The following is an 18,504-nucleotide window of genomic DNA, read 5'->3' on the forward strand; positions in this document are numbered from 1 at the left end:
GTGCCTTGGGAAATGAAGATGTTTTAATAAAATGATTTTTTAAAATAATAGCAACTGCCCACAACTTTTATTTCCACAGTTTGGTGAGCCATGTCACACTGTCACCTGACTTTTCTCTAGGTCAGCTTGGACTCATTCTAACAGTGATTTGTGATGAGTCTCTAAGGCTAAGATTTAACCCCCATGTGCTAGAGACCTTCACTCTATTCATTGACTGTAGACTGAGCCAGCATTCTTGCACAAGTGTCTTAGTCTGGGTTCTCCTGAAAGCAGGACCTGAAACCAGTGCTCCTGTGCAGTTTGGTAGTTTATTTGGGAACAAGATTCCAAGGAGCAGAAGTGAAGAATGGGGCGAGAAAACAGGGAAGGAGGGACACCCAGTACAAGGATGGATTATCAGGATGGCCAGTGCCAAGGGCACTGCTCCATCTAGCCAGAACTTCTCAGGAGCCTTGTGAAATGTATCTCAGAACCATCTGCACCATGGATGAAAGGAGGAGCATTTACATATTGGCCTCCATCCCCTATTCATCAAAGGCAGCCCCACAAGGGTCAGCTTCCACATTTCCAGGTTGTACATGCATGAATCCCAAACAGGTTCTATCCCCTGGGTAGAAAGTAAGAGGTAATGCATTGCAGGCCTGAGGTGGAGCACTGCCGGGCTGCCCTTCAGTGAAGCTGGTCAGAGTGTGTGAACTGGTCACTGCAACAGTGGCTGGAATAAGAGGTCAGGCTTAGAGGGTTGAGGGTTGGACACGGTGCACAAGATATATATATATATGTCACAGCCATTTGAGTTAGAATGGGTAGACCTGGGTTAACGGCTCCAGGGTAGATAACTCAAAAGGCACATTGCATAACAAAACGAGCAGCATCAAACTCAGGCAATGGGAAGGAAGCTTGTGAGATGGTCTACTCTCCTCACCCCTGGTTCTGTGCAGGGTTCCCCATTAACTGGCATCACAGTGGCTCCAGAATATGAATTACAGTCCTACCTGCCCTTTCTGTTGTTGCACAAATGAGCAGTTCTGAGTTTTCTCTCTTATTCTCAATGCAAGTGGTTCCTTTCATTTGTGGCCTTTCAGGAGAAAAAAATCATAATTACTTGAATTCTTTGAGCTCTTCCCATGATAGGGCAGTAGCCCAAGTCACTGCTTCTGGGCTAAACCAAGTATCCGAAAACCCAAGTCCTCTGTGCAGGCCTGCCGAACTCATTTGCGGCTTGTTTCCGTCAGAGCCATGACTTTTGGAAAGTGACCAGGGATCTCCTCTCAAAGAAAGAGGCATGTATAACCTGTAGTCACAGGGGTGTTTGTGCATGATGAGGTGCTCAGTTAATGCTCGTGAGAATTAGAAACCAGGATACCCATGGAAGTACAAAGGAAGTGGAGAAGCAATTCAGATTTTAAAAATAATTACTTTTCTACGACACATCAAAGTGAAAACAAGACTGTACCCCATAATCTTTTCCTATTCTTGACAACTAGTTCCTGTCTCCAGAGCTCACTGAACACTCTCCTGAATTCCAGAAGGGCTGGTGTTTGCCAAAGAGAATTAGTCTTCTTAATACCGAGAGTAAGTGACGGTGAATGAGTTGGGCAGAGGCCACGCTCTCTGTCAGGTAGTAAGTAGCACAACAAATCTTTCCCCTACATGTTTGCCATTTAATTGATTTTCCTAAAGGACTTTTTAGGCTGATAGAAAGAGGCTTGATGCAATTCAGCATCAGCAGTAACTTGTGTTGTGTCCCCATTGCTATAAAAGCACTTTGGAAAAATACATCTGTTTCTCCTTCGATCCTCAGAAGTCTTATGAGATTAATAAAGAATGCCTAGGATGACAGAATCACAGGTTTCTCAGCAGAAATTGCATGTCTTCCTGGAGTCTCAGGCAGACCCACACCAGAGGGTCTCTCCTTGGGAAGAAGGGGCCTCATCTCAAGGACAGGTGTGCAAGAGGCTGCCAGAGACCCTGGGATATCATCTCTCTGATGGGCCAGCTACAAGGCGGCAGCCAGGCACCTGACCTACTCTTTTCACCCTAGAAGTCTTACATGAGAAGCTCTTCTCATGGATCTGTAGGGGAAGTGTAGAAATACACTCTGCACATCAAGGAGAGACTGCTAAATGCATGCGGTGGTATCAGTATTTCACAGGGCTAGTCTACTGAACCTTCAGAACTATCTTATTCATAATCACGTAACCTTTGATTATGCAGAAAATAGTTCTGAAAATAAATGTCATCATAGAATTGCCCTCCCCTAGATCAAACAAAATGAGCATAAAAAAGTAAAAACCTATAAATTTTTTTTCACCAAAATTAACCAAACAAGAAAGCAGCATAACTTAATACACTTTATAAAACTGGTGAAGGGAAAGAAAGTGAAGATTCTAACGTTGCCTGTCAACTCTAGCCATACTAAAAAGTCATCGACAGCTGCAACAGTCTCCCTACTTACTCCCAAATCTGGCAAACAGCAGACTGGGTGAAGCCCTCTCTTTATTTCCCTGTCCAAAGATTTTTGGAAACTACTGTAGAAAACAAATGGATGAAATGGAGAAGATGGACAGTGGGCCTAATCACTCTGAAAGCAGTGAGACCTGCCCTATGAGAAATGCTAAAAGGAGTCCTTCAGGCAGAAACGAAAGGATACTGGACAGCAACGCTGGTCCACATGAAGGAATTAAGCCCATGGATAAAGGGCACTACCCAAGTAAATACAATGGGTAGTGTTCATGAGAGTGAGGAAATTACTACCAACCTTACTGAAGAAAGGGATTATAAGAGAATTCTGTAAACAACTGTATGCCAACAATTCAACAACCTAGATGAACTCGACAAATTCTCAGAAACACACATTACCAAAATCGACTCAAGAAGAAATAAAATCTGAATGGACTTAAGAGATTGTATTAATAATCAAAAACCTCCCAACTAAGAAAAACTCAATCAGATGGCTTCACTGGTAAATGCTACCAAACATTTAAAGAATTATCACCAATCCTTCTCAATTTCCCAAAAATAGAAGAGGAGAAACACTTCCTAACTCATTCCATGAGGCCAGCATTCACCTTACACTTGGTAATTTTTCTTAAATTTCAACAGATACTTTTATTCAGTTTTCCCTTAATGAGAGACAGACCCTCCAGGAAAATATACTTCGTGACGCCCACACCTACTTCTTTCAAGCAGACTAATCATATCTGGGCTTCCCGAAAGCTTAGTAACAAAACATGTAAACTCACCTACTGTTAGCCTCCACCCTTCACAGTGAAATGGGTACAGGCTGTCTGGGATCTGCTGTTAATGGAGGAAATGTTTGACCTATGAGAGCGCTCAGTGTTCAAACACTCTTGTAGTTGTCGTGATTTGTTGAAGCCTGCTTCAACAGGATGAGCCAATGTTGCACCTAAAGAGCTCTGCCCTCTCACAGGTGATTCACTCAAATAAGCAATCTCCACGACAGGGTCATTCTCTGCCACCCAGCTCTCTGCGGGTACCTTGCTCAGGGAGACAGACGTCAGAGCAAGAGTGCCTTTGGTGTGCTCATTCTTTTTCCCACAGCGTGACAGAGATTTCCATCCACTGTTGCCAAATATGTAAGTCTCTCCCTTTGGGAACACTAAGACTACTCCTTTTCCCTGGAAAATCAGGGCCACCCAAAGCAAAATTATTTACCCTTGATTGTTCAAGAACAATTGCTCACTCCCATTCAATTTTTTTACTTTTGCCTCTTCAACAAGAACGTTAAAGGATACTTCTGCTATCAGTATGTCATATTTTTCTAGAGGCAAACAGTATATTGTTGAATTCTAAACTACAGTTTGGAGACTATCCATGGAACGAGCATTTTACAAAGAAAACCAGACAGTAGCTCACACAGACAACATAGCTGATAGTTTAGTGGTGAAGCAGAACATATCTCATGAGTGGGGAAATGGATAGAGAGGTCTCCTGCCCACCTGACACCTCACCCAACATGCACAGAATTGAAGCCCTCCAAAACTTGTTCCTTTCCAAGATTCTCCAGCTCACTGAAGGGCATCATTGTGTCATTTTGAGTCCTCCTAGAGCCGACACCAAGATGGAATTAACTTGTAAGAGTTTAATGGGGAGAATGCTCATGAAGGGTAAAGAGGAGAGGGAGCAGGAGAAGGCAGAGAGACACTCAGACCATGATGCAGGTATGAAGAGGGAGAGGGAAGGAAGGAGGATAGGTAGGAATAGCCTCAGACTGCAGAGCAGTTCTGAGGAAAGTTTGGCCACGCTGATGGGAAGCCACTAAATATAGATTGCCTGTTGGAGGAGTCCCACCTTGGGCAAAAATGACCTGGCTCTGGTACCTACACTGTATTCGTTCATTGGCTGAGAAAGGCCAGAATGTGTGAACTTGTGTGGACACCACAGTGGATCTGAAGGTGCAGCAGCTGGAGCTTGTCAGCTATGTTCCTTGTAGAAGAGTCTCTTGAACAGAGAGATCTGAGAACCTACATGACTGCCACAGTCATTCATTCAGTTATGCAACCTGGGAGTCATGCTTGGTATCTCCTTCTCCTTTATCTCAAAGACCCAATCCATCACCAGGTTCCTGACCATTTTACCTCCTAAATAGCTCTCACATCTTTCCATTTCTCTCCATGCCCTCCACCTCTACCACCATCACCCTGCTCTCAGGTGCTGAGCATCTTTCAATCCATTCACCACACAGCAGACAGAGCAGTCTTTTCAAAACACAAGTCAGATAATACAACCCTCTGCTTAAGCACCATCATAGTGCTCATAGGATAAAGACCTGAGTCCTTAGCATAACCTTCAAGGCCCTACGTGTTATAGCTTTTGCCTTACCCTCCAGCCTCCTGTAGACTTGGGTACTCCTTGGTCTTTCTCTCTGCTCCATTGGCCCTTTGGTTACCAGATAGATAATGGTTCAAATCCAGCCTGCTTCCAGTCTCTCAAATGCTCAATAAAGATTCTTTCCTGCCTCAGGACCTTTGCATGTGCGATTCCTGTCACAAATTGTCTCTTCTCCAACCCCATGCCACTTTACCCAGTTAATTAATCCACATTCCTTAGCTCCTAATTCAAACAACCCTTCTTTGGGGAAGCCTTCTCTGACTCCCCAGGAAAATTCAATCTTTCCCATAGAATCAAATGCATTTTGTAGCATTTAGGATGGTATTCTATATTTGACTAATTATTTGATTGTCTACCTAACTGAAATATATTTCCTGAAGGCAGAGACTGTGTGTATTTTTGCTCACTATTGAATCCCCAGAATTAGTAGAGTGGCTGCATTTTGTATTTGCCACAGAATATTTGTTGAATGAATGAAGTATCTAAAAGTTATTTTTTTCTTTTTATTTGAATCACACCAGGTATTTTTTTTTCCCTAACCAGTGATTTCTTTCTTTCCATTTATATTGTTCTCCAGCTGTGTTGCATGATCTACCCCCTACAACTCCACCCCGCCCTCCTGGCCCGTGGTAAAGTTTTGGCTTTGGACTTGGATTTTCAGGTCTTCATTGATGACCACTGCAGGTCTTGATAAAGTGCTTGCTGCAGAACTTGCACAAGATTTTATTCTAGAGTTAGGTCAGGGAGGGTAGGAAGAAAAGAAAGTGAGTTGCTCTCAAACAGCTGGGATACAAAGTTAAAATATAAATCAAGCCAATCTGAGCAAAGATACACAAAACGTCTCCATAAAGAGAAATAAGGACCCCAGGACCTACAAGGCCGAACAGTACTTTTATTAACTAAGGCCTTATTATGTCTAAAAAAGAAATATGTCCAACTGAGAAGGAGCAGCACAGGCAGCTTACGAAAAAGGTGTGAATGTTGGTTGACCAGGCCCCATCCCAAGAAAAAGGGCTAGCCAGGTTGGCAGGAATGAGTGACCAGTCCTCCCAGCATGTCATTTGATCTTTGGTATGGAAGAAGACACACCAGGCTACCCTGCCTAATACCATTAAACATTTAAGTCAGATAATTCACTGTTCAGATTCTACTTTAAGCTCACCAAACCTCTTTCTGTTTATTAGGCTCTAAATTGCAGTTACAAGAAGAGTGCACTCACCAGGCAAACTCCAGAAACTCAGTGTTTCTGATAGTTTTGTTTCTAATAGGAAAGGTCAGGCTACGTGTTTTGGAATCAGATGGCCTTTATTTGAACCCTGACTCTACTACTTACATACATACTAACTGTGAGTCCTTGGGGAATTTCCATCATCTTCCCCCCTCAACTGAAAGAAGATCACATCGCATCACATGATTGTAGGGAGAATTAAATGAAGCAATCTATGTAATATACTTAGCATGAGTCTGGTAAATAGTTAATGAAATCAATAAATTTGCATTCTGATATTATAAAAGCTGATTTTTAATCAATACTCAAACACGGAAAAAAGATGGCATTTTTAATCCACAAGGTCGACGACCAAATCTGGACTTTGGGAAATCATGAAGATAATATTCAGGCTTGTCATCACCTCTTGGGTCCTCTCTGTTCCCATATGTAACATCTACAAAAGGTAACCAGGATTTGGCTTTATCTTCTTGTGTCTTTTTCTCGCTTTTCGTGACCCTCATCTCTCAGACATATTTTTTATGTAGAAGCAGATTTAGCTCTTGATTGCTCTCATGGAGTCAAGAATTATTGTCCTATAATAAGGAAGAGCTCTAAGGCTGCCTTGATTTTTTTTTTTTTTTCCCCTTCATCCTACAGGCCAAAGTCATCATCTTCTGGAAGGGGAACCACGTGTGTTTCTAAGGTCATCATTTGGCCTGCTCCACTTCCCCACCTGCTCTTGAGGGAAATACTGCAAGGACCCATGGAAAGTCACAACATCAGTCATAGAGCAAGGCCTTCATCATGCAGGAAATGTGCCCAAATTAGAAAGAGGCAAACCAAAGTGACTCTGGCAGATTAAGCAGTTTATTGTGTTTTTGTCTTCCAGTTATCAGACTACTCTATGACAAAAACAAACACATGGGAAATTGTGTTCGGAATATGGAGTCTTGACAATGTTTTGCAGGTTTCTACAGAAATGCTTACAAAAGTATTTTTCAAATCTCAGTGGCTGATGCTGGGCAGAGCTGTAGAGACTTCCATCAAATTTTGTAGCAGGGCTCTCTTCTAAAAAAAAACTTGGTCCAGTGGCATAATTATAGGGGCTAATCGTCAGGGTAAGCATGAGGTGACTTCCAAAAAGACTGCAGTTCCCCCAAAGTCCTTCTAAGTCAAGATAACACAGTCCAAACTTTGAAAACTATCCTATTATCAACTGACCGTTAGAGAATGTCTATTAAGCAACGAGAAGAGCAATGACTTTGCCTCTGCCCTCAAAGAACCCATCTAGTGCCTAAAAGAAAATGCCAAGTATTTCTCCCTTATACCAGGAGTAAATATTTTGCTCCAGTTCACAGAGTGCCAGAGCCAGAGCTTGAACCTGTAATCTCTAAACCCTTGGGTATTGATGGGCACCACTTAGCCCAGGGAGTCCAAACCTTAAATTTGCTGTTCTAGTTTTTCTTATCAAATGAAGCGTCCAGCTTTTCACAGACATCATTGACTTTTATTTTTCCGCTGACCCAGAATGAAGAGCCTGGTACCTCTGGGTCAGGACGAGGCTGTCAGGAGTGCCGGTGCCGCCAGCTTGGCAGAGGGACCAGTGCGCATGCCTGGGCTGGGGAGCGGCCCGACCCCTGGGGTCTGCGAGCGTAACCTGCCCCAGTTTCCTCAGCGCCTCCCACCCCGACCCCTCAGACTGTCTCCCGGCCGTCCAGGCCGGTACCCGCCTCCTCAGGCCAGAACCCCCGAAGCGCCGCCGAGTGTCAGGTCCCGGGCCCGCCGCCAGCCGCGAGGCCCCGGCAGGCACTGAGTGAAGGGCAGATGAGGGAAGAAGCCCCGAGGGACGGAGGCGCCGTGGGCCGCAGAGCCGGATGAGGGCGCGCTGCACCGCTGAGACGTGCGCTACTGACCGGCCAGCGAGCAGCCTCCCGGGTGGACGCGGCTCCCGCCGGAACGCCGCTGGGCCCGCCGCGCGCAGACCCGAGGCCCGCGGCCCCTGCCTCCAGCTGCGGGCCCGCGCTCCGCGTTCACCGGGCCTGGGCCCGCCTCTATGCCGCTTTCGCTTTCGCTTTCCTGCCGAGACCGTTGAGGAAAATGAAAGTGCCTATGGCCAGGGCCGGCGCAGCTGCCGTCGGGGCGAGGGGCGCAGCGTGCGGGGCCGCCGGCCTGAAGCCAGCGAGCTGGGGCCGTAGCCCGCGCCGGGCGAGGTAAGCGCAGCCCCTTCGCGGTCGCCTCGCGGGCTCCTCCTTGCGGACCGCGCGGGCGGGACGCCAGGCGGCTGCTGGACGCCGGCCGGGCTGGCCCGGGAGTTCCTACCGCGGGGCTGGGAAGGCCTGAGACCCCGCACCGCTGGGCTTTCGCTAATCCTACAGGCCCGGCTGGAAGACCAGGGGGGAAGGGGCGGGGGCTCGGACAAACGTGCCAAGGATCTGGCAGCCTGGGGTCGAGGTGGGGCGGGGGGTCAAGCCAGGCCACCGGTCGCAGCACACGTTTCCTTTTTGTAGAACGCGGACCATACCCCCCCCCCCCGCCCCACCAACTCCGGGTGCCTCTCTGGACCGAGTTTCGGTAAAAATCAATTTCGGTAAAATGCTAAGCAGAGCGCCTCGCCTCAGCCCAGTAGAGAGGAATTCTTATTTTATTTACCCTTTCTTATGTATCAAACTCCTCTGCTTCGGCACGAGGTCCCATACCGCGTGTAGTTCAGCTGTATTAAGTTTTCCAGATCTGGTTTATTTGGAGCAGCTGGAGTGCCTTCCAAGAGTTACCTGAACTGGCAAGCTTGAAACTCTTCTCTCTTGGTCGCAGGCATGGAGAGCAGCTAGACCAGGATGCCACCTCCACCCCAAGGCCCTGTCCAGGTAAAGACAGGGGCTGACTCTGCAGGGGCCCCAACCCCGGGGCTGGCAGAAATGGTCAGGAGTGGGTACACTTGGGAACCTGGACCTTCCCAGACCAGAACACTTTCTGTCCTGTATCTGCCAGGTAAAGGGTGAAAGATGAGTGCCCACGTTTTTGCCCTTTGTAACATATGCGTAGCTCATTCGTGGTATGTGAGAACTGGGCTCCACCTAAAGGCTGTGGAGACAGCCCCTGTCCCTGGGTATTTCCCATTCCCTGCTGAGAGAAAATATATATGTAAGGTGCCCACAAGAACAGTTGTGTAGATAGGAGAAGGTGCTAAGTGTTAAAGTGAAGTTCTGCAAGCATTTGACTTACATCTGAGTGATGACAGTTTTTGTAGGCAATACCAAGAACCCCCTCCTTTTTCTCAACTTTTATCTCAGCCTACTCACATGGATCTGAGCATAAAGCCCATTACTGAAAGAAAACTTGAATGATCTTAATTTTGAAAACACCCATCTGAATTTGACAAAAGATGACCCAAGGTCCTAATTTTTAAAACATGGGGTGCCCCTTCTGTACTACCCTCGAGGGTCGTGTTGAGTATTAATTGCTTTTAGAAAATACAGCCTTTATCATGAGCCAGAAAATCAGATTCTTTAATTTTTGTGGTGTACTTTCAATAATGACGAGCTGTTCCTTTTCTTCAGAATTCCCTAATGTCCTCCTCTTTTTTCTCTCTCTTGTCAACTAAATTTAAACTATAATGCATGATTCTCTCCTTTTCCTTTCTTATCTTCTGTCTGGGGTGGGGGGCAGGGGCGGGGCGGGGAGTAGACACCATCCACTGCGTTTTCACCACTCAGGTTCTTGCTTCCATGTTCCTGAAAACTAAATGACTCAGCTGAAGACTGAGCAAGCCCCAGTCTTCCCCACTACCTTCTTTTCTCATGGTTTGATTATTCATGGGTTTAGCCACCAGCATGTGAGGCACTTTATTGTATTTTTCACAAGAAAATAATGCCTGGAATTTTAAAAATTTTCCTAAGGATCTCAGGCCTATAGAATTGAATTGCTCATATTCTGAGTTCATGACACACTATAATCCTTGGTCCATTTGGAGTCTCATTTTGTTTTATTTTGCTGTGTCCTCCTTTTATCCTCCATTTCTCAACACCCTCCTCCCCACTCATGCACAAACTTAGACAGCCATCGTGGCATATTTGTTCTTACAAACTACCTTTCCTTATATTTTAGAGAATGTGTGTCTTTGAAAGGTATGTCATGTTTTGCTTTTGCTGTACTTATTTAAATAAATACCATTGTGTTATAAACCGCATACTGTTCTTTTCCCCTCAGCATTATGTTTTTGTCAAACCATATTGCTATATGTAAGTCTAATTTATTAATCCTGGTTGTTGCATAATTTTCTATCAGGAATGTACGAGTACTTAACCAGTCTCCTGAGAATAGATTGGGTGTCCTCTCACTCCTTGCTTCCACAGACCTGCACCAAATACCCTTTTCCAGTGTCTCCATTCTTGTGCAAGAATTTCTCTGAGACAGATCCGTAGATATGAGATTTCTGGATCTAGGATACTTGCATGATGTCTTTTATTAAAAACTGCTGCTTTGTGCTACAGAATGGATTCGTCAATTTCCTCCCACCAGAAGTGCATGAGGACTCCCTTTTCCAACATCTGTCAGCACTTACTATTATCTAATTTACTAATTTTTGTCAAACTAGTAGGTTAAAGCAGTACTCCATTTCTGTTTTAATTGAGCATCTCATCATATTGTTTTCTGCTCGTGAATTGCCTGTTTGTTTGTCTCATTTGCTGTTTTCTTTTAGGTTTCTGATTTTTTTTATCTGGTTTTCATTTTGATATTTACATATTGGTATACTTACTAAAATGTTAATCCTTCTTGAAATGTCAGTGTTGTAAACGTCTTCCTGTAGTCTGGTTACCCATTTATTAACGTCATTTATGGTCTCCTTTTTATTATTATTAGCAGCTTGATTAAGATATAATTTACATACCATGGAATTCACCCATTTAAAGTATGTAATTCAGTGGTTTTTAATATATTTGCAGAGTGTGTTTAACTATCACCATAATTTAATTTTAGAACATTTTTGTTACTCCATTAGCAGTTAGTGTCTAGTATCCATTAATATTCCCCTCTCCAACCCTAGGCAAGCACACTAATCTACTTTCTGTCTCTGTATTTGCCTATTTCTGGACATTTCATATAAACAGGATTATACAATATGTGGTTTGTTGTGACTGGCTTCTAATACTGAGCATGATGTTTTGGAGGTTTATCCAAATTGTAGCATGTATCAGTAATTTGTTCCTTTTTATTGGTCAATGTATTCTATTATATGGATATACTGCATTTTGTTTATCCATTGGTTGTTGGACATTTAGGTTGTTTTTGTCAAAAAGTAGAATAATACGTTTGTGAACATTCATGTACAAATTTTTGTGTAGACATATATTTTTATTTCTCTTGGATATATACCTAGAAGTGGAATTGCTGAATCATATGGTATGTCTGTGTTTAAACTTCCAGAATGTTTTCCAAAGTAGCTGCAAACTTTTACAATCCTACCAGCAGTGCATGAGTGTTTGTTTCTCTACATCCTCACCAACACTTGTCTGTATTTTTTGTTTTAGCCATCCTAGCAGGTATAAATTTCTAGCTCATTGTTTTTTTGATTTGCACTTCCCAGATGGTTAATGATTTTGAGCATCTTTTCATGCACTTATTAGCCTTTTGGATATCTTCTTTGGAGTAATGTCTACTCAGATCTATTTTTAAAATTTGATTATCTTTTGTTATTGGGTTGTAAGAATTAGTTATATATTCTTTTGTAAATTGAAGTATAGTCAGTTTACAATATTGTGTCAATTTCTGGTATACAACATAATAATTCAGTCATACATATACATACATATATTCAATACATGCCCTTTATCAGATATATGAGCTACAAATATTTTCCTCCATTCTGTGAGTTGTCTTTTCACTTTATTGATGGTATTCTTTCAAGCAAAAAAAAAAAATCAATTTTTTGAGGTTCAACTTACCAACCTTTTCTTTTATTTTTTGTGCTTTTGGTGTCATATCTAAGAAATCCTTGCCTAACCCAAGGTCATGAAGAGTCACTCCTGTCTTCATCTAAGAGCTTTGTAGTTTAACTCTTCCTTTTAGGTCTATGGTCTACTTCTTTTTTTTAACATAAATCTTTAAACTTTGTGTAGTCATATCCATCATTTTCCTCATTTTAGTTTATGCCATTTGTGTCTTGTTTAAGAAAACCTTGCCTACCTGAAGCTTATAATTTTTTTCTGTATTTTTTCCTACTAACTTATTGTTTCTTCTACATTTTCATCTTTAATCCAGTTGGATTTTTAAAATTATTATGACTGTAATATTCTACCTTTTTGTTCTTTTTCAAACTCTTCTTAGCTTGTCATGAACTTGTTCTTATATAAATATTTAAATATCTGTTTGGAAAATTCATAGAAATTCCTCTTGAAATTTTGATTGGAATTTAATTGAAATCATAGGTTTATCTGGGAAGAATTGATACCTTTCAATGTTAAGTAATCTCACCTGTGAATATGGTCTGTCTTTCCATTTATTCATTCTTCCTTTTATGTACTTTGAGTTTAGAATTTTTCTCCACTAGGCTCTTTTTAGGTTGGTCTCAAATATATAGCTATCTTTCTGAACTCCTATTCATTCTAATAGTTTTTCTGTGGATTCTCCTGAGAGTTCTATAAATAGTGATACCAGTTGCAGACACTGACAACTTTTGTCTCTTTTCTTTCACCTTTATACTTTGTTTTCCTTTTATTATCTTCGCATGGATTACAGAAGCTAGTGCTTCTGTAATTCTACTACATGATGGTGGTGGGAACAAGTATCCTTGTTGTGTTCCATCCCTGTAGATATAGTTTCTCTGTTAAGTATGATGTTAGCTATAGGTTTGTGGATGATAATCTTTATCAAGTGAAAGAAGTCCCTTTCCTTAGGATCTTAGATACCAAGGAAAATAAATAAAATCCTATGCACCACTTTCTAATGAAAAATTTAGTAATAAAATTTATCATATGTAGTGGCTAAACCAATGAATAATTAAGCTATGAAGAAAAGTTGATAGAAATGATAGGGGCTTATTCTAATTCTGCTGTAAAAGTTGTTTTGTTTTTTTTTTTAAAAATCATGAATTACTATTGAACTTTGTCAAATGCTCTTTCTCTGTCTAGTGAGATGATCATGTGATCCCCCCACCCAGTTTTCCATGTATTACTAGGATATATAATGTTAGCTAATGTAACAACTCCAGCATTTCAAGGGCTTAAACAATTGAATCTGTTTATCACTCATGACATAGTCCAGGGGTGTTGGTAAGGCTCTTCTTCATTTAGTCATTCAGAAACTCACTCTTTCTTCTAGCCAGTTGCTTCCCCATCTGCTAGGACCCGAGTCTTTCAAGAGATCCTTTCTGTTGGTCAAAGATGACAAATATCACTTCAACTCATATTCCGTTGGCAAGGGCAAATAACATGGTCCCACCTAGTTGTAAGGTGGCTGCGAAGGGTGATGGTGTTCACAGGAGGTAAAGGAGAACAGAGAGATGGTGGGCAATAGTAACCTCTTCCGTAATCCATTAACATGGTGAATTACATTGAAAGATTTTTCTGATTTTAAAAGTTGTTTCGTTATTACTTTATCATGATAAAGTCTTAATACATTTTTGGATTTGATTAAGTAATATTTTATTTAGGTGTTTAGCATCCATGTTTATTAGTGTTACTGGCTTGTATTTTTGTTTTTGTGGAGAATTTCAAAATTTCAAAATTATAGTAACCTTAAGTTGGACAGTGTTTCCTTTTTTTCCCATTTTTTGAAGCAGCGCATTTAAGATAGAGATTGTCTCTTCCTTAGAATTTATTAGAATGTACTTCCAGGCCTGAGATTTTATGGGGAAGAGGTTTTAAAAATTATTCCAATTTGCTAAACTGCTATTCACATTTCCAACAATTTTTACGCTAACTTTGGCAATTTTTCTACAAATTTATTCATCTATATTTTCAAAATGTATTGTCACATAGTTATTTATATCATTATTTTGTAAGCTTTTAAATATCTACTACATTTGTCATTTCCTCTTTTTCCTATATTTTTTTCCCCCATCTTCTGTCAGTTATTCTTCTTCGGTTTCCCTAAAGGTTTGTCTATTTTCACAGAAATATTTTTGGTTCTGTTAGCCACCTTTATTTTTTGTCCTCTGTATCCTCTATTTCAGTGATTCTGCCCTTATATTTATTATTTCATTTATTCTTATTTCCCTGGTTACATGCCATTAGTGACACTCATAAAGTGAGATAATGAAGTCCACTCCTCTTGTAATTCCACTTTTTATAGGCAACCACATTTACCAAATTGGTATGTTTTTCTGGACCCTTTTCTCTGCTTATATATTTTCCTACAACTTTTTAGACTATGCAAGCCATGGGCCTCTTTCTGTAACGTACACACACACATATACATTAAATGGAATATCATAATTTATCCATTTTCCATTAATGGGCATTTAGATTGAAAGTCTTGATTTTTTAATAGTGTAATTTTAATTCACTCATTTATTTTGATCACTGATAAGTGTGGCCTTGTTTTTGCTATCTTGTTTTGCCATGTATTTATCGTGAGTTCTTTTTTTTTTTCTTATGACTTTTTCTGGATTCATCAAGGTGTCTTTGTCCCCATTCTTTACTTCCTTCTTTTTATTTAGTGACTTGGAATTCTGTGTCTTATTAGGAGCTCTCATTAAGTTCTTAAGCATAGATAAACATATTTTCCTATCAGTGTTAAAAATTAATCAGAGTCTCCAACCTCATTCGAACCTTTTCAGCATGTTTTTAATTCCCTTCTTATATCTTGCAGGCACATATACACACAGGGGTCTGCCCAGGAATTACTGAAATAATCTGGAAGCTTCCTATTGTTAGTAACTCTTCATGCTTCAAAATATTATTTTTCTATTTTAGAAGTCTTTTCTTAGCAGTTAGCATTAATCTGTACGTATTTACGCAGTTGCCTATCACATCAACGTAGGAAGGCTAAAACCTGTTTCTTTTAGAGTTCTCATTTACTTACTGAAAATTTGTAGTGATTTTTATTTCTGGAGTAATGCTTCACTGGGTCTTTTATTTCTCAGAAGTATACTTTGCAAGTTCATGCTATTCTGATCCTCATTTGACCTTTGCCAGCACAAAAGCATTCTAAAATATTTGTAAGTGCTAAAGTCACTTCCTCATGTTTTACTGAGTTTACTTTAGCTTGGTTAAACCAAATGCAGTATCAATTTGTATAAATTTATCACTAACTGAAGGTTTATATAATGGTCTTCCCCCAGGGTCAGAGACTGGCCAAAGGAGTACAAAAAAAGCTTTGAAAATTCAGCTGCTGAATATCTTACACTAAAAAGCTTAACATTTTAACTTTTTTGTTTATAAAACTTAGTATTTGAGGGTGAAGTAAAATGGGCACTTTCATAGTAAAACTACGGTAAAACTAACTTGAATGAAGTTTGTCAAAACCTTTTTAAAAAAAGTGTCTATACCTTTTACCCCAGTAAATCTACTTCCAGGCATGTATGCTAGAACATGTTTCTGTTTGAGGTCATTTTAGGTGGTGCAGGTAATTCTAGGTGGGACACATTTGTGGTGTCATCTAATACTTTCACGGTGAGAAAAGTATTCCTCTGGTTAATTCCTTTGCAATCTTCTGGTCAGGGGAAGGAGAAAAATCTCAGTTTGGTGCTCGTATGTCTTTAACACCTTTTCAAGCCTTCCTAATCTCCCACTTGATATATGAGGATTAGCAAAGGGGTAGCAGTAGCTTCTATATTTTCATGACACTTTTGCGTTTTACACTGTATTTATTTTTACAGTTGCTTCCATTTATGACATATGCTGCTGGTTTTCCATTTACAATAGTAAATAAGGTTTCCTTTTAAAACATTTATTTAAGGGCAGAAATGAGGTGATTTAAAGAGAAATGTTAAGTACAGTATGGATGGTGTTTAATTATGGCAAAATAATAATGGTGATATATTGATGACTGAAATATGTGAAACATGACCCTAAGAAATCATCTGAGCTTCAGACACAGATTTTAAATGTAGAGGTGTTCTTGTACTTGGGCTTTTCCTCCCATTGTGACTTCTGTTATCACGAAGTTAGAAACTACTCAGTTGCCTAGCAATAAGGGATTGGTAAGTGATTTTGATAACATCCTATGATGGAATAGTGCCAAATTTTTAAAAAGTGTATTTAATGACATGGAAAAATTATATACTGTTAGATAAAACAAAGCTGTTACAAAAGAAAAATACATACAGTATCCTAATACTGTTTAAAAGAAGGTGTGTGTATGTGTGTGTGTGTGTGTGTGTGTGTGTATGTATGTGTATCTCAAAAAAATATTGGCAGAAATATTTCCAAATAAGTTATCACTCGTCTGTTGGGAAGTTTTTCTGGTTTCCATTAATAAACATGTCACTTTTGTCATCAGAAAAATAATATATACATATAACTATTTTTAAATTAAAAATTGTTTTGAAGTATATCTGATTTACAATATTGTGTTAGTTTCTGGTGTACAGCAAAGTGATTCAGTTATACTTATATATACATATTCTTTTCCATATTCTTTTCCACTATGGTTTATTACAGGATATTGAGTATATAGTTCCCTGTGCTATTCAGTAGGACCTTATTGTTTATCTATTTTATATATTGTACTATATCTGCTAATCCCAAACTCCTAATTTATCCCGCCTTCATCCCCTTCCCCATTTGGTAACCATAAGTTTGTTTTCTGTGTCTGTGAGTCTGTTTCTGCTTTGTAAATAAGTTCATTTGTGTCATATTTTAGATTCCACATGTAAGTGATACCATACGGTATTTATCTTTCTCTTTCTAGCTTGCTTCACTTAGTATGATAATCTCTAGGTCCATCCATGTTGCTGCAAATAGCATTATTTTATACTTTTTTATGGCTGAGTAGTATTCCATTGTATATATATACCACATCTTTTTTCCATTTATCTGTTGATGAACATTTAGGTTGCTTCCCTGTCTTGGCTATTATAAATAATGCTCCTATGAACATTGGGATGAGTGTTTTCAAATTAGAGTTTTTTTCTGAATATATGCCCAGAACTGGGAATGCTGGATCATATGGCAACTCTATTTGTAGTTTTTTAAGGAATCTCCATACTGTTCTCCATGGTGGCTTCACCAATTTACATCCCCACCAGTAGTATAGAAGGGTTCCCTTTTCTCCACACACTCTTCAGCATTTGTCATTTGTAGACTTTTTAATGATGGCATTTCTGACCAGTGTGAGGTGGTACCTTATTGTAGTTTTGGTTTACATTTATCTAATAATTGCAATTGAGCATCTTTTCATGTGCCTATTAGCCATCTGTCTGTCTCTGGAGAATTGTCTATTTAGGTCTTCTGCCCATTTTTTTTTTATGGGGTTGTTTTTCTTTTTGTTAATGAGTTGTATAAGCTGTATATTCTGGAAATTAAACCCTTGTTGTTCTCATTGTTTACAAATACATTCTCCCACCCTGTAGGTTATCTTCTTGTTTTGTTTATGGTGTGCAAAGGCTTATAAGTTTGATTAGGTCCCACTTGTTTATTTTTGCTTTAATTTCTGTTGCCTTGGGAGATTGACCTAAGAAAACGTTGGTATGATTTATGTCAGACAATGTCTTGCCTAAGTTCTTATCCAGGAATTTTATGGTGTTATGTCTTATCTTTAAGTCTTTAAGCCAGTATGAGTTTATCTTTGTGTATGGTGTGAGGATTTATCCTGACTTCCATGATTTATATACAGCTGTCCAGCTTTTCCAACACCGCTTTCTGAAGAGACTGTCTTTTCTCCATTGTATATTTTTGCCCCCTTTGTCAAAGATTAATTGACTGTAGGTGTGTGGGTTTATTTCTGGGCATTTCTGGGTTCTCTATTCTGTTCCATTGATCCATATGTCTGTTTTGGTGCCAATGCCATGCTGTTTTGATTACTGTAGCTCTGTGGTATTATCTAAAGTCTGGGAGGGTTATGCCTCCAGCTTGGTTCTTTTTCCTCAGGATTGCTTTATTCTCTTTCTTTTATTCTGCATTATCCCACTGACAATTAAATTTCTACATATTGGATATAATCATGGTTCTACTTCACCTAGATTGAAGATACATGTATTTAAATATAGATGCCTCCTCTCCAGGATTACAAAGTCTCTCCATTAGAAAGAAAAAAAATGGTTCACTGCGAGTCCAAACGCTTGGCAGAAACAACTGCTACTTTTTGCCTAGTAGAAATTCCAAGGATTTTATTCTTAGTACTTCTTAGAGTTTGTTCCTGGAAACCCCTGCACTCCTTTGTGGGAATGGAGTTAGCAGGTCCCTGTTAAGTGAGCAAATGATGTCTCTATCTGGAGGTGATCTTACAGCCATGATACAGTCTTCTTCCTTCTACAAAGAGTGGTGGGCTCTGCCCAGGGT

General features: G+C 40.2%; 1 protein-coding gene across 2 annotated transcripts in view; it reads left to right on the forward strand.

The window, feature by feature from the left end:
- Window positions 1-7,714: 7,714 nt before the first annotated feature.
- The window catches only part of RAD50 (RAD50 double strand break repair protein), a 209,941-nt gene continuing 199,151 nt past the window's right edge, over window positions 7,715-18,504 (forward strand). Inside the window, exons 1-2 of one of the 2 annotated variants that reach the window (XM_032476688.1) lie at window positions 7,715-8,274; window positions 8,876-8,928. The gene's annotated coding sequence lies outside the window, so the exon portion shown is untranslated. The remainder of the gene's footprint in view (window positions 8,275-8,875; window positions 8,929-18,504) is intronic. The other variant, XM_032476689.1, reaches the window with a different exon arrangement.

The sequence above is a fragment of the Camelus ferus genome, chromosome 3 (assembly GCF_009834535.1).
Source record: "Camelus ferus isolate YT-003-E chromosome 3, BCGSAC_Cfer_1.0, whole genome shotgun sequence".
In the NCBI taxonomy this organism is placed as follows: Eukaryota; Metazoa; Chordata; class Mammalia; order Artiodactyla; family Camelidae; genus Camelus; species Camelus ferus.